The following is a 17,395-nucleotide window of genomic DNA, read 5'->3' on the forward strand; positions in this document are numbered from 1 at the left end:
CGACCTGAGGAGCACGACGGGGCCGATCCGCAGACTGGCGCACGTTGCCTCGCTGGTCCTTGGCTGGGCGTGTGGTGCACTCCCGGGAGTCGAGCGGGCGCGCTTCTCGGAAGCTTAAACGGCGGCTCGGGCTAACAGACAGCGGTTGCAGCCCCTCATTTATAGGCGCAGACCACGTCTGTTTATTCTTCGTTGCCAAGGCAGGCGCGCACATACACGCAGCTTCAACTGCACAAACTCCTTCTCGCGTCGGGCGCGCGACCCCATTGGTCGAGCGCGGAAATCAGCGTCCAGAAAAATCTAGGTCATTCTCGGCACGCTGAGTCATCGGCGCAGCAGCGAAGGGGAGAGGGTATCACTTTAGCGCACACAAGGTTACCCCTTTCCGTCGACAGCAGCAGAAACTTCTCCGACATTCTAGAGAAATCGACGCCGCGCGTGGCCATGCCTCCCTCGGCGCCGCGCCGGAGAGCTGAGTTGCAGCAGTACGCGCAAAGCTACACACTCTCCGGGGCTCCTTCCCCGCTGTTCTTGTTTTATTTTACCGCGCGCGGGAGCAATTGCTTAGGCGCAGCGCCGGTTTTTTTTTTTCGAAAATGCGCCGAATTTTGTGACACCAGTGCATAGAAATATATATAGCTAAGGCGGAAAACAGACCTCTGTATTTAGCCTTTCTGGACATAAGCGGTGCATACGACAACATGAACAGGGAACTCCTGTGGAACATATTAAAAGGTGAAGGTGTCGGTCATGAGGTAATTAATTTTCTACCGGAAATATATCGAGAAAAAGAAGTTGAAATAACATGGGAAGGAATTAAAAGTACAACTGTCCAGGTACACAAAGGATTAAGGCAAGGTTGCCCTCTATCACCGCTGCTGTTCATGCTTTATATGATAAGTATGAAAAGAAGGCTACAAGTAAGCAATCTAGGTTATAATCTGTCGTACACATTAGGCGGGAAGGTTGTTAAGCAACGACTACCGGGTTTAATGTATGCGGACGATATTGTACTGTTAGCAGATAGCCAGGAAGATTTGCAAACCTTGGTGAATTGCTGTGGAGACGAAGGAGGCACTCCAGGTGGCAGTTTTAGCGCAACTAAGTCAGATGTGATGATTTTCAACGGTACAACTGATCAGGAGCTTACAATACAAGGCCATGAAATACCCCGAGTTGCCGAATACAAATATCTCGGGGTATGGGTAAACAAAGGGCATATGTACACGGAAAAGCACAAACAGTCTCTCATAGCAAAAGGGCGAAGAGGTGCCGGGATAATGAAACATAGGCCATTGTGGGGGTACAACAGGTATGAAGTCCTCAGAGGTATTTGGAAAGGAATAATGGCGCCGGGGCTTTGCGGTTCTAATGGTGCCGGGGAATGCGGTTCTATGCTTAAGGGCTGAAGTTCAGTCGCGATTAAAAGTAAATCAGAGAACTGTTGGAAGATTAGCACTAGGTGCCCACGGGAAAACCACGGGAAAACCCGTTCCGATCATATATTTAAAGTAGGTGTTCCATTTTCGAGAACAAAATTGTATTATGATTCTTTTATTCCTAAAACCAACGTTGACTGGAACGACCTTCCTCCCTCCATCGCTGCCATTACCGATGTTGAGAACTTCAAGAAAACTGTTTTCTGCCATCATATAACTTGTTTTGTGTAACTATGCACTGTATTTTTTTGTTTTGTTGTACCACTCCTTTCTGTAATGCCTTCGGGCCCTGAAAGTATGCGAAATAAAAAATAAATAAATAAATAAACGAGGCAGTACGGGGGGATATGGGCAGGGCAACGTTCGAAGCACGGGAAGCTCAGAGTAACGTACAATACGAAGAATGCCTAAGGAAATTGGACAATAACAGGTGGGCAGCTAAAGTATTTAAATACCTGTACAGAAAGAGCGTTGACACAGAGTGGCGGAAACGAACTAGAAAGCTGGCCAGTAAGTTTGCCAGAGACGAGGAAGGAGAAAGAAAGAGCATTAAACGACAGGTTAAAAACGTCGAAGGTAAAAATTGGATAGATTCAATGAAAAAGAAGCATAGTGTAGAACTATATCGATGCTGGAAAAGGCAGATCAGGAAGGAAACGTTTTATGATAACTCAAGAGGCAGTGCCCTCGTCTTTGAAGCTAGGTCAGGGTGTCTTAGAACGCGCAGCTACAAAAAGAAATTTAACGAAGAAGATGACACATGTGCTGTGTGTGGTAAATCTGTAGAAACAGTAGAACATCTCATACTAAAATGTGATGGTATCCATCCTGATGTCGATGCTGGCACAGTCACTCTTCCTGAGGCCCTAGGGTTTAGAGATAACTATATATTCATGTAAATAAATCTGCGGTGGAAATTAGCAAAAAGCGATTGGAGGATTGGTGGCTTAAAAGCAGAGAGGTGACATAAGTTTTAAAGTGTAGGAAGGCGTATTTTAAAGAAAATGGCGAAATTTATTAACAACATACAGCAGAGTTAAACAAAAATAAAGGGAAAAAACTGAGCATGTTGGCAACTACCACAGCCCCGTTTCAAAGGGGATGCCCCTACCTTCCATCCATTCGGTGCCCCTCAGTGTGTATATATTCTGCCTGCGGGCATGAATAAAGGATTCTTGTTTGGGCTTCCCATGTTTGGGGGCACGGTAATCACTCGTCTCCTCACTCGGTAGAGCAGAACATGGTGTCAGAAGTGGGGTGCGGCTAACGCGGCGGTTATGGACGCGGCGGTCGGGACGGACGCCGAGCACTCCAAGGTCAACGTCGTGCGTGTCGGTACGCCCGGACTTCAACCCCCTTCACCGTTCACCTTCACAAGCCCAGGAGAGTGGCCAACATGGGTAGCGACGTACGAAGACTACGCCTTCACCGCCGGCCTGAATACAGCCACCGACGAGGGGCAGGTGCGCACGCTTCTGTATTGTATGGGGCCCCAAGCACGCAGCGTCTTGTCGTCTTTGGGAGCTTTCAACTCCAGAAGCCCTCTTGTTTTCGGTTGTCAAGGGTAAGCTAGCCTCGCATTTCGTGCACCGCATCAACAGCAGCCGAACACAGCAGCAGGGTGTCAGTCGACGACTTCTTCGCGGCGCTTCTCAATGTCGTAAGTTGCGGATATAAGAGCCCCTAAGTGGAAGACCGCCTTGTTCGGGACGAGTTTGTCGTGGAATTGCGGGATGAAAAGCTATCTGACCAGTTGTGCCGCTGCACGAAACTGACGGCGGAATAAGCACCGTGTCAAGCACGCTTGCATGGGGACGCTGAAAAAAGGCGTCTCTCCCGCGCAAGCTGACGCGACAGCACAGCTCTCGATAGTCTGAACGCCGACTTGGCGCAACGCAAAAAGCAACGACGGCATGCGTATCGTCACGCAGTAGCAAGTCAGCGCTGCTAAATGGGCAGCTTGTGGTTACTGCGGCCGGAGTATCCTCCCGCGAAACGAATGCCCCACACGCAAGGCTATACGCGCCATTTCTGCAGAAAGCATGGCCATTTTGCAGAAGTTTGCAAGGCAAAGCGCCGAAAAGAGCTGTTGGGTTCTATCGAACTTCACGCGCTCGGTACGCATCGAGCAAGGTACACCGACCTACGCGTGAATGGCCACCTTGGAAAGTTCAAAAGAGACTCGGGAGCAGAGGTAACGGTAGTTTCGCCTTCCTTCCCGGGATTGCCTCGCGTGTTGGATGAAGCAGATGCCGAGGTATCTGGTCGTGGAAATCATCGGTTGCGCGTGCTGGGAACTTCCCCCGCTACTCTGGAGTAGAGACGTGAAGGGTAGAAAAAAACACTGAAATTTTGGGAAAAAAACAAGTTTTTTCGTTTTTTTTTTCAATCATAGCGAACATGAAAAAAAAATTTCCGCACGGATTTTTTCCCCCGCAACCCGACATCGGGGCACTTTACCGAAACCAGAACTCGCGGCGAACACGAGTCGCTCGAGTTCTAGTTTCGCTGGAGGGCCGTGGCCGAACCGGTGGAGCATCGCCATTGCCATTTTCAAATGGTGTGTCGTGTTCCTTCATACTTCGACGTACCCGAAACGTTAAAACTTCGACTATTAGTCTCTACCGTCTGTACTTCGCCGTGGCGTGGCTGTGTATTTCAAGTTTTGCTATGCATGGTTCGTCCACGATCGCAGGTGTGGAAACATTTTAACGTATGTGACTCGCTTACTGCAGGCAAAAAGTTGCAAGCGTTTGGCAAATACTGTGAAGCCTCACATGGCTTCCCTGACGCTACACGTCTCACTAAACATCTCTTGTGCCCTGCAAAAAGTGCCCTCAAGAGGTGAAGGAGGCGTATGACGTCGCAGCCCAAAAGAAGCCGGTCTCGTCAAGTCAGTACACAGATTCAGTGTCTCACTGGAAACTTCTTCGATGAAAAATTCCGCTAGTGTCTCCTCTTTTGTCGACAGAATCACGCCTCAAATGCAACAAAAAAATTGATTAAACCTTGGCCAGGGCTGTGTATACACAATGAACACGCCGTTCTCTCTATCGGAAAATGAGCACTGGCTCGCTACTTTGAAGATGCTTCGGCCTTCATACACACCACCTAGCCAGTACCTTTGGGGCGGCCCCCTGCTTGACGCTGAGTATGAGCGAGTAAAAACTCACGTAGAGGAGGCTCTGACCAACTCGACGTGCCTTATACCGTGCTCACAGATGGGTAGACCAAGGTTCGCGCCGAGTAAATTGTGAATTTCGTCATCGCAACACCGCAGTCTGTTTTACAAATCGGTTGAAACAGGCACGAATCAGCACACCGCGACCTACATCAGCAGCGGGATCTGTAATGTCATTGAGTCTCTGCAACCCCACAAACTAATTGCCCTGGTTACTGATAATGCGAGCAATATGCAGGCAGCATGCAAGAATGTTGTTTACAAATTTCTGCACGTTGCAACCATTGGTTGCTCAGCACGTGGGCTTATCGAACCTGCTGCTCAACCACCTCATGCGCCTAAATGTATTGCAAGAGGTCCACGAAACGTCCAGAAAATTAATTAAATGCGTGAAAAACACTCACGTAGTTGCTGCTGCGCTCCAACAAAAGCAGGAGTCGAGGTGCGAGAAAGGCAATTTCACAACACTCAAACTGCCTAGCAAGACAAGATGGAGTGGCTTCACCCTGTCAATACAAAGCCTTCTCAACAACGAGGCACTGCAGGGGACTGTAATCATGGGAGAACTCGGGGTGAACAAATGGATGCGGCAGGCAGTCTTGAACGAGGATGTGTTTTGGATGCAATTGCGAAGCATGCTTAGACCTGGTGACACGTACCAGTTTCATCAGCGATTACTACGCTGAATCTGATGAGGCCTTGTTGTCGGACGTCTACGAAGTCTTCCAGTCTATTAAAACGCAAGTAGTGGCGTGGCTGGGAACTAGCGCATTGACGCAGGAAGAACAGGCTCAAGTAATGCACGTGATCAGCGAGCGTGAGGAGTTCTGTGTACGACCCATGGATTCCCATCGCTGCCAACCTCCTAGACCCAAGGTATGTTGGCAAAAGCCTAGGTGACGCGCAAGTTGCAGTTACGTTCGACTGGATTTCCTGCCAGGCAGTGCACCGATCGCTGGACGCCGGGAAACTACTCTCTAAGGTCGCAGAATACACAGCCTGCAAGAGAATTTGGTCAAGAAAAGGAGTTTGGGATTCTGCGAAACGCTTGGATCCATCCACATGGTGGCAAGGACCCTGCTCCAACCAGCCCTTGAACTCCCTCGGCTGTCGCATACTCCACATTCCCCCATCCTCTGCGGCATGTGAACGGAACTGGTCTGAATTTGGGAATGTGCACACTAAATTGCGCAGAAGCCTCCCAGGGGAGCGAGTGCAAAAACTTGTATACGTGCGTACTAACCTGAATGCCAGGAAGGGTTTGTCCGCTGCACAGCGAAGCATAGACCTGTCTGGCGGATATGAGTCGAAATGAAATTTAACAGAGTATACTGAGGGGCCAGTTGGTCAGACATATGCTACGTTTTTGTTTATGATATAAGTCGGACACGGACTCAGATTGGTAAGTCCGTGACGGTCGGTCAGAACGTCCTGATCTGAAACTGCGCGTAGATCTTCAACCAGGAAGCTCGTTGAGACTTTTGGCGTGCAATAATATAAGAATTATATTCATTTCAATGTTCAAGAAATAAATGTTCATTGTACAGCCCTTTGCGTAATGATTTTTTTTCGTATTTTTCTGAAAAAGAACATGAACAAAAAACGAGTTTTTTTCAAGCGCCTCGAAATTTCATGAAATTTTACATCTCCACCCTAGAGTGGCGCAACAGAGTTACTGTCCAGAGTCCAGACTTTGTGTGTCGTCAAGAATCAGACTACCCACCTTCTTGGACTACCGGCAATCGAAGGCTTGGGCGTCGTTTTGGACTCAGTCGAGAGCGTTCCGTCAACCCAGGTCAGTATCGTTCGTGGACTGGGGGAAGTGCAAGAGGAATACCACATCCGCCTCTGTCCTGGTGCTCGTCCCTTTTCACTGAGAGTCCCAAGGCGAATACCTCTGCCTCTGCTCGAGAGCGTGAAGGAACTAAACAAGGAATCCCAAGGGGTCATCCGGAAAGTAGACACGCCAACCGCATGGTGTTCGGGCCTTGTCATTGTGCCGAAGCCGTCTGGGGGGGTACAGGCTCTGTGTCGACCTGACGAAGCTTAGCAAGGTCATCCAGCGGGAGCGCTACGTCTTGCCAACAGTGGAAGACATCTTAGGCCAACTTGGTGGGGCGCAAGTCTTCCAAGCTCGACGCAAGGTCCAGCTTCCAGCAAATCAAATTAAGTCGCGAGAGCAAAGAACTCACGTTTATCACTCCCTTTGGCCGCTACTGTTACAGGCGTCCTCCCTTCGGCCTCGCGACAGCGCCGGAATACTTCCAGCTAGAGTCACTATTTAGTGACTCTAGCTTAGTGACTTCCAGCGCTTCATGTCAAGACTGCTAGAAGGCACTTCCGGAGTCGTCAATATATGATCGACGGTATACTAGTATTCGGTAGGGACCAGCGTGAGCACGACCAACGCCTAGCTGACGTTTTAGCTCGCCGAAATCAAGCTGAGGTAACTCTCAATGAAAAGAAGTGTCAGTTCCGAGTGTCTTCTGTCAAGTTCCTTGGAGTCGTTGTGGATGCGAAAGGAATTTCGCCGGATCCAGATAAGGTCAAGGATATCAGGGATCTCCCGGCACCAGTCAATGTCAGTGGAGTTCGCCGGTTGCTTGGAATGGTCAACCATGTGGCCCGCTTCATTCCAAACCGGTCAGATGTCACGACACCCATTCGTTCACTCTTGAACAAGAAAAGCACCTGGATTTGGGGTCACAGCCAAGAGGAAGCTTTCACTCGCGTCAAGTCGTTGCTCAGCTCGGAAACGTGTATGGCAAAGTACCACCCGCATTACCAGACTGTAGTATCAGCTGATGCAAGCTCGCACGGTCTGGGGGCCGTCTTGTTCCAAGATCAGCCTTCGGGACTACGACGTGTTGTGGCCTACGCTTCTAGATCCCTCACTCCTACAGAGGGACGCTACAGTCAGACGGAAAAGGAGACTGGCAGTCACATGGGCCGTGGTTAGGTTTGACCAGTATCTTCGCGGTCTAAGCTTTGAGGTCGAGACGGATCATCTTCCTCTCGTATCCCTCCTTGCGAGCAAGCATCTTGAAACCTTGCCACCTCGAGTACAGCGAATGCGGATCTAGCTGATGCGCTATCAATACACTGTCAAGTATGTACCGGGGAAACTCAGCTATGGCCGACACTCTATCACGTGCACCCTGTGACTCGCCAGACTCGAAAGCCGTTAACAGCCTGGGAATCTTCATCGGTGAGGTCCTGAAGGATCTACCTCCCCGGGTGGCAAGTCGGCTAGATGATGTTCGCCGACAGCAAGCTCAAGATGGGGAGTGTTCCTCAGTCATTACTGTCAGAGAGGCTGGCCTTCCAAGAACAGAGTACCAACCCACATAGCATCGTACTGGAATGAGAGAGACAGACTGTCTACGAGGGTCTGCTTCTGTTGGATCGCCGTATCGTCATTCCGTCTGCTCAACACCAGGACAATCACGCACTGCTGCACGAAGGGCATCAAGGGGTACGCCGCTGTCAAGAACGCGCCCGAGAGTGCGTTTGGTGGCAACCTGCATATTGAACACCTTGTGGCCCAGTGTCCCAAGTGTGCCGAGACTCGAGTCGTACGTTCAGAGCCACTGATGCCAACTCCTACACCGGAGAGGTCATGGTAACACCTCGGTATCGACCTGTTCCAGTTTAAAGGACGTGAGTATGGTCTGATTGTCGATTACTATAGATTCCCTGAAGTGGTAACACTGGGGACTACAACTGCTACGGCTGTTATTGCTGCTGTGAAGAGTTGCTTTGTTCGCTTCGGGATTCCCGTGTCGTGCGGACAGACAACGGACCTCAGTTCGTGTCCAACGATTTCGACGACTGCGCCCGATCTTACGGATTCCGTCAAGAGACAAGCAGCCCTCGATACCCCCAGAGAAACGGAGTGGCCGAGCGTATGGTGCGGACAGTGAAGGACCTGCTTGAGAAAAGCTCCGATCCGTACCTGGCCCTTCTCACTTACCGAGAGTTTCGGGCGTATCTCCAGCACAATTACTGATGGGACGAAAACTGCAAACACGCCTTCCGGGACTGCCAGCACGACTTCTGCCAACATTGCCAAGTCACGAGACGTTCAGGGCACAGGATTCTGCAACCAAGGTGCGACAGGGAAAAAAAAACAATCGCCGTCACAGTGCAAGCCCTCTGATCGAGTCCTCTGAAACTGCAGGCTATGACGTATGGGTCAAGGACATCGATTACAGCGGTCGAGTCCTCAGTCCTGCTCAGCGACCTCGGTCGTACGTGGTTGAGACTCCTGGCAGCATTCTGCAGAGAAATCGTCGCCATCTGGTGCGGTTCTCAACTGGCCAGAATACCCCAGAACACGCAGCAGCCTAACCATCAAAACCTGAAAGGTCGCAACAAAGTTCTTCCAGCTCGTTGCCGATGAGACCTTTGCGCGTACCTTCTTCGCCTGAGATCCAGGGGTCGCCTGTGGAAGAGAGTTCACCTCAACCTCAAGAACAGGTTCGAACGCGATACGGTCGGGCAGTGAGACCACCGCGCAGGTCGAACTTGTAAAAATATCAAGAGGGAAGATGTAGTGGTCGCCGCCTTGCGCTTGTTTGCGTTGTCACGCGATGGCGCTAGGAGCCAAGGGGCGGTGCCCCTCAGTGTGTATATATTCTGCCTGCGGGCATGAATAAAGGTTTCTTGTTTGGGCTTCCCATGTTGGAGGCGCGGTAATCGTCTCCTCACTCGGTAGAGCAGAACAAATGGCGGCCCACAAGCTCTCCGGCGTCGAGAAAGGTGCGGCGACAAAAGACCAAAACAAAGACGATGCTGGTAGTTTTTTTCGATGCCAGAGGTGTCACACACCACGAGTTCGTCCCACAAGGGCAGACGGTGAATCAGGAGTTTTATATCCGCGTGCACCAACACACGCGTGATGCACTGCGACGCCGTCGCCCTCCCTGTCTTATGGGCATCTGGACAATGGAGCCTTCTCCACGATAACGCAAGGCCGCACACTGCTCTCAGCGTGACATTTCTCGCCCAGCACAGCATTACTGTACTTCCGCATCCGTCATACTCGCCTGACCTCTCCCCATGCGATTTTTTCCTGTTTCCTCGTGATAAGGGAACCCTAAAAGTCGCTGGATGGGGAGCGTGGAGGCCATTAAAGACGCCACGACAAAGGAGCTGACAGCCCTGCCAAAAGAAGCGTTTTTCAACTGTTTCCAAGACCTCAAGAAGCGTTGGAAGCTTGTGTGGACTGCAAGGGAGACTATTTCGAAGGTGTGCTGCACAAATGATTTCAATGTTAAACGCATTTTTAATGGACTCAGTCTCGAAACTTTACGGACAAAGCTTGCAAGAACACAACACGGAACAGGACGCTTTGCCCGGGGCCAAACGTTTATTGGGTTTTCCCAAACTCGCTGGCTGCTCGATCTGCGACTCTTGCCGCTGGACTTCTGGTTCCAGCCAGCGAAGTGAGTGCAGCAAACGCGCCCTCTCGGCACCTTCCCCAGAAAATGCTCGGGGATCACTTTGCCCAGAGAATGCGGCGCGCAGGGTAAAACCCGGCCGCCATTGTCGGCGCATACAAATGTTCGCCGCCGATACCTCCGAAGTCGCGCCCCTGCCCCAGCCGGTAAGTCGCAAGCCCTCCTTACGTATCCTTCTATTTCCGAGGAATGCCTCGTTGATGTTCTGTAGCTAGCTGGCCCGCTCTGTGTATTAATTTCAAGTGTAATAAATAGCATATGAGTGTTCATGCTTTGTCGTCCCTTCCCTTTGTTCCCTCGAGCACGAACCCCTCCGCGGTTAGCGAGCGGGAACGATGCATCCGCGGAGTGGAAGTGAGGGGAGAGGGGCGGAAGGCTGGTATCCCATCATCATCAGCCTAATTACACCCACTGCAGGGCAAAGGCCTCTCCCATGTCTCTCCAATTAACCCTCTCCTTTGCCAGCTGCGCCATGCCTGCAAACTTCCTAATCTCATCCGTCCACCTAACCTTCTGCCGCCCCCTGCTACGCTTGCCTTCTCTTGGAATCCACTCCGTTACCCAGCGGTTATCTTGCCTTCGCATTACAGGCCCTGCCCAAGCCCATTTCTTCCTCTTGATTTCGACTAGGATGTCATTAACCCGCGTTTGTTCCCTCACCCACTCTGCCCGCTTCCGGTCTCTTAACGTTACACGTACCTATCATTTTTCTTTCCATGGCTCGCTGCGTTGTCCTTAACTTAAGCTGAACTCTTTTCATTAGCTTCCACGTTTCTGCCTCGTAGGTGAGTACCAGTAAGATGCAGCTGTTGTACACTTTTCTCTTGAGGGATATTGGTGACCTACTATTCATGATGAGAGAGAACCTGCAATATGCGCTACACCCCATTCTTATCCGTCTAGTTATTTCCCCCTCATGATCCGGATCAGCTGTCACTAGCTTCCCTAAGTAGGCGTATTCCTTTACCACTTCTAGTGCCTCGCTTCCAATTGTGAACTGCTGTTCCCTTGCTAGGCTGTTGAACATAACTTTGGTTTTCTGCATGTTAACTTTTAGACCCACCATTTTGCTCTGCCTATCTGAATCATGGATCATAATTTGAAGTTCATCTCCCGACTCAGCAAGGCATGCCATCAGCGAATCACAGATTATTTAGGTATTCTCCATTAACTCTTATCCCCAACTTCTCAGTTCAGGCCTCGGAATACCTCCTGCAAACAGGCGGTGAATAGCATTTGCGTCTCCTTGCCTGACGCCCTTCCTCATTGGAATTTTATTGCTGGCTTTATAGAGGACTATGGCAGCTGTACAGTTCCAATATATATCTTCCAGTATTTTGACATAAGGCTAATCTACACCTCGATTCCGTAATGCCTGTATGACTGCTGAGGTTTCCACTGAGTCAAATGCTTTCTCGTAATCAATGAAGGCTGTATATAGGGGTTGGTTATATTCTGCGCATTTCTCTGTCATCTGATTGATAGTGTGAATACCCTATTGAAAAATGTGTACAGGTTTGAATAGGTCGACAAATAGGATTATGGCACATTTCGTTTAACATTATAGGATGAAGCATCCAAAGTGATTCAGCCTTTGAGAGACTCCTTAGTGGAGGGCTCCGTATAACTTCAATTACCCGTGGTTAATTACCGTGTACTTACATCACACAGTGCATGAAAGTCGTGGGTTCGAACCCGCCCGCTATGGTAGCACTTCGATGGAGGAAAAATGTGAAAGGTCCGTGTACTGTGCATTGTTAATGCTCCTTAAGAACACCAGGTGGTCGAAATTATCCGGAGCCCTCCACTACGGCGTTCCTCATAGACTGAGCCGCTTTGGGACATCGATCCTATAAAGCCAAACCAAATGTGCCATAATCCTATTTGATGACCCATTAAAACCTATATACATTTTTCAGTAGGGTATGATCTATTGTGGAATATCCTTTACGAAAGCCTGCTTGATCATTTTGGTTGATTAAATTCTAAGTTTACACTGACTCTATTAGCGATTACCTTAGTAAGTACCTTGTAGGTAACGGACAATAAGCTGACCGGTCTGTAATTTTTCAAGTCCTTGGCGTCTCCTTTCTTGTGAATCAAGATTATATTTGCGTTCTTCCAAGCTTCTGGCACGGTTGAGGTCATAAGGCATTGCGTATACAGGGTGGCTAGTTTTTCTAGCTGAATCCCCCTCCGTCTTTCAACAGATCTGTTATTTGATCCTCCCCAGCTGCTTTTCCGGTTTTCATTGCTCCTAAGGCTTTATTTCCTCTTTCGTTACTGGCGAGATGACGCATTGTTGTGCGCTGCTGTCTCTATCATTAACATCATCATCATTTATTTACCCTTAAGGGCCCCAGGGGGCATTACATAGGGGGGAGGGGGGCGAACAGTAATCATGTCACAAAGAACAAAATTGGAACATAAACTTAACACATGTAGATACAACTGTGAACACTTCAAAAGAAAAACAAGCAAGTAAGTGAGTAAACAAAAGAAAAAGAAAGAAAAAGGGCCTTCAACAGGAATTATTTGGGGAATAAATCAATTAACATCTGTTTAAATTTTAGGGAATTAACTTTATTCACAACACTGTCTGGAAGGACATTCCACTCGGCTATGGCAGCTGGCAAGAACGAGGAATTGAACGCATTGGTTGAACCATGAATGCGTTGAATACTACGGCAAATATACAAACGTCGCGATGATCTTAAAGGGGGCATAATTAGGCTCTCACGCAGTTGGAGAAAATTGTAATCAAGTTTATGAAGTAGACAGAGTCTTTCTATCTAACGACGGGATGCCAAGGAAGGTAAACCAACCGAGGATTTGATATTAGTAACACTCGACCGAGAATCATAATTTGGTATTATAAACCGAGCGGCTCGATTTTGAATGGCCTATAACATATGTGTTAAATACTTTTGATGGGGATTACAAATGCTCGATGCATATTCAAGTTTAGTGCGGATGAAAGTTTCGTATGCGATTAGTTTAGCTAACGTTCTGATTACATTGGCTACTGTATAGATTTGTGTGGAACTCTTCGGCTACTTTAACTATCTTATCCATATTTCAATGACATTGCCCTCCTTGTCTCTTAACGCGTACATCCGGTTTTTACCTATGTCTAATTTCCTCTTCACCGCTTTTAGGCTACCTCCGTTCTTTAGAGCATGCTCGATTCTCTCCATATTAAACTTCCTTATGTCGGCTACCTCGCTACTGGCAATGGCGTATATTTGCACAATATTTAGGCAGAAGCGAGAGAAAGCTGCCATAGGGAAGATCACAAACATAGAGAAATGTACGGAGACCCTCAAGCGTCACTTTGGAGGGGCAACAATGACGCTTAAAGGGGACGATACCCCGGAGATGGTAGCAAACTGCTTCACATGTGGGAGGCAAAACATGGCATGGAGCGCAGACTAAAGAAAAAATGGAACCGTAATCTTAGAAGGAGGTCTCTAGACATAACAAAGAAATTGAAAATTATGCGAACAGAGTTATAGCAGATGCGACGAGATAGAAGAGGGCATGAGCCGTTCCAAAACATGGGGTCTGCTGAGACACCTATTAGATCCGACCAATTCAGAAACCCAATCGGGAATGAGATTATCAAGAGCCAGGCACGCGTTTGAGGGAACAAATGCGGAATTTATGGACAAACTAATCAACATGTATATTGGCGATATCCATAGTACCACCCTCCCAGAATACGACGGAGCTCCCAATGAGGAGCTCGACGCACCCATCACGGAGGCAGAGGTCAGGGCAGAAATATTGGGACTAAAAACGAAATCGGCCGCGAGTCCTGATGGGATAACTAAAAAAGTTTTAAGAAATCTGGACGACGACTCCATGAGCGCTTTGACAGAGTACATGCAAGAAATTTGGACTAAAGGCCACCTGCCTCGTCAGTGGAAGTCGGCAAATGTAATTCTAATCCCAAATCCGGGCAAACCCCCGAAACTAGAAAATTTAGGACCTATTTCCCTTACCTCATGCACGGAGAAATCGATGGAGCGCGTAGTCCAGACCAGACGGACGCACTTTATGGAGCAAAACGAGCTTGCGACCGGGCTTGTGCACGCAGGACGTGATGCTCCGACTGAAACATGACATAATCGACTCGCGTTCTAGAGACGCCAAAGGAATTCTCGGCCTAGACTTGACAAACGCTTTTGATAACGTCAAACACGAAGCAATCCTCCGCGGTTTCCATGAAATCGGGGTAGATTAACATACGATTACATCAAGGACTTTGTCAGACAACCGCATGCATGAAGTTCCAAGGCATTGTATCTCCCACACTGAAGTTAGGGAGCAGGATCGCGCCGCAAGGCTCGGTTCTCTCCCCGTTCCTTTTCAACGTAGCGATGAGGAACCTCCCAGAAGCTCTGAGGAGCATAGAGGGGATAAATTTCAGTATGTATGCAGATGACATCAAACTCTGGATTAACCAGCGGAGCGATGCGAGTATAGAGGAGCGCCTGCATGCGGCGGCGAACACTGTCGTGGACTATGCTGCCAGTAGGGGTCTCGCATGCTTTCCGCAAAAGTCAGAATTATTCGTCTATAACCCGATGTCACTCCGATACACGCACAACTTGGAATTCGACATTACAGTAGAGGGGAAGCCAGTTCAAAAGGTAGATCAAATCAGAATCTTAGGGCTATTAATTCAGGACAATGGATCTAATGATGGGGCAATCAAAAGGCTAGAGGGATTTGCCACGCAAGCCCTTGACATATTTAGAAGGGTCACGCTGAAAGGACGAAGCCTGAAGGAAAGAAGCTTCCTTAAACTAGCCCAAGCATACGTAATAAGCCGTGTGAGCTATGCCACGCCTTTATTAAACATCAGGGCTGAGGAGAGGAAGAAACTAGACTCGCTCATTCGGCGGTGCATAAAGAGGGCCCTGGGCTTACCAATTAGCACCTCCACAGAGAAGCTCCTCTCTATGGGAGTGCACAATACCTGGTACGAAATAGAGGAGGCTGTCAGAATTTCACAGCTCGAAAGATTAAGCCGAACAATCCCGGGCAGAGCCATCCTCGAAATCGTAGGCCTGCAAACAGATACGGGACTTCGAGCCAAATCGAGCATTCCGCAGGACAGCCCAGAAAATCTAATCATTCCGACACTTCCTCGGATCATGCATTTCATATTCAACACTGAGAGGAGGGAAAAGAGAGCAAAAGCACTAATCAGTCGCTTCGATCCGCTGGACACCAAGTCAGTTGCGTACGTGGACGCGGAAAGTGGAGTCGGCTGCAGCGGTCGCCTCAGTGGATGGATGGATGGAAGGTAGGAGCATCCCCTTTGAAACGGGGCAGTGGTTGTTGCCACTATGCTGTTTTTTTCCTTTATTTTTGTTTACTCTGCTGTAAGCTGTTAATACAATTCGCCATTTCCTTTAAAAAAACGTCTTCCTACACTTTAAAACTTATGTCACCTCTCTGCTTTTGTACCACCAGTCCTCCAATCGCTTTTTGCTAATTTCCATCGCAGATTTATTTACATGACTATTGTTATCTCTAAACCCTAAGGCCTCAGGAAGAGTGACTGTGCCTGCATCGACATCGGGATGGATATCGTCGCATTTTAGGATGAGGTGTTCTATTGTTTCTACAGATTTACCACACACAGCACATGTGTCAACTTCTTCGTTAATTTTTTTTTTCTGCAGCTGCGAGTTCTAAGACACCCTGACCTAGCTTCAAAGAGGAGGGCCCTGCCTCTTGAGTTATCATAAAACGCTTCCTTCCTGATCTGCCTTTTCCAGCATCGATATAGTTCTACACTATGCTTCTTTTCCATTGAATCTATCCAATTTTTACCTTCGACGTTTTTAACCTGTCGTTTAATTCTCTTTCTTTCTCCTTCCTCGTCTCTGGCAAACTTACTGGCCAGCTTTCTAGTTCGTTTCCACCACTGTGTGTCAACGCTCTTTCTGTACAGGTATTTAAATACCTTAGCTGGCCACCTGTTATCATCCAATTTCCTCAGGCATTCTTCGTATAGTACTTTACTCTGAGCTTCTCGTGCTTCGAACGTTGCCCAGCCCGCATCCCCCTGTACTGCCTTTTGTGGTTTTCCCGTGGGCACCTAGTGCTAATCTTCCGACAGTTCTCTCATTTCCTTCTAATCGCGACTGAACTTCAGCCCTTAAGCATTGAACTGCATTCCCGAAAGTAAGCCCCGACACCATTATTCCTTTCCAAATGCCTCTGAGGACTTCATACCTGTTGTACCCCCACAATGGCCTATGTTTCATTATCCCGGCACCTCTTCGCCCTTTTGCTATGAGAGACTGTTTGTGCTTTTCCGTGTACATATGCCCTTTGTTTACCCATACCCCGAGATATTTGTATTCGGCAACTCGGGGTATTTCATGGCCTTGTATTGTAAGCTCCTGATCAGTTGTACCGTTGAAAACCATCACATCTGACTTAGTTGCGCTAAAACTGCCACCTGGAGTGCCTCCTTCGTCTCCACAGCAATTCACCAAGGTTTGCAAATCTTCCTGGCTATCTGCTAACAGTACAATATCGTCCGCATACATTAAACCCGGTAGTCGTTACTCAACAACCATTCCGCCTAATGTGTATGACAGATCATAACCTAGATTGCTTCCTTGTAGCCTTCTTTCCATACTTATCATATAAAGCATGAACAGCAGCGGTGATAGAGGACAACCTTGCCTTAATCCTTTGTGTATCTGGATAGTTGTTGTACTCTTAATTCCTTCCAATGTTATTCAACTTCATTTTCTTGATAGATTTCCTGTAGAAAATTAATTACCTCATGATTGACACCTTCAACCTTTAAATTTGTTCCACAGGAGTTCCCTGTTCACATTGTCGTATGCACCGCTTATGTCCAAGAAGGCTAAATACAGAGGTCTGTTTTCCACATTAGCTATTTCTATGCACTGGGTAAGCACGAACAGGCAATCATCTAAGCGCCTACCACTTCTGAACCCGTTCTGAAGTTCTCCGAGTATTCTATTATTTTCTACCCATTACTGCATTTTTATTTTCACCGCCTGCATCACCAGCCTGTATGTAACTGATGTTAACGTAATCGGTCAGAAGGATTTTATGTTCGTCTTATTGCCTTTTCCTTTATAAATCAAATCATTTTACTCTGTTTCCAGCTGTGCGGAATTTGCTGATTCGTTGTGACTGCCTCCAATACTTTTATCAGCGTTGCCTTGCCTCTTGGGCCAAGTTCATTAATTAGCTTGATTGGAATTTCGTCGATCACTGCTGACGTACTGCTGACGCCTTTTTCCAGTTAAGAT

At 48.3% G+C, this 17,395-nt stretch overlaps 1 pseudogene; it reads left to right on the plus strand.

Moving 5' to 3' along the window:
- The first annotated feature begins 2,716 nt into the window (after positions 1 to 2,716).
- Positions 2,717 to 8,970, plus strand: LOC144108687 (uncharacterized; annotated as a pseudogene).
- Positions 8,971 to 17,395: the final 8,425 nt, after the last annotated feature.

Source organism: Amblyomma americanum, chromosome 10 (assembly GCF_052857255.1).
Source record: "Amblyomma americanum isolate KBUSLIRL-KWMA chromosome 10, ASM5285725v1, whole genome shotgun sequence".
Classification (NCBI taxonomy): domain Eukaryota; kingdom Metazoa; phylum Arthropoda; class Arachnida; order Ixodida; family Ixodidae; genus Amblyomma; species Amblyomma americanum.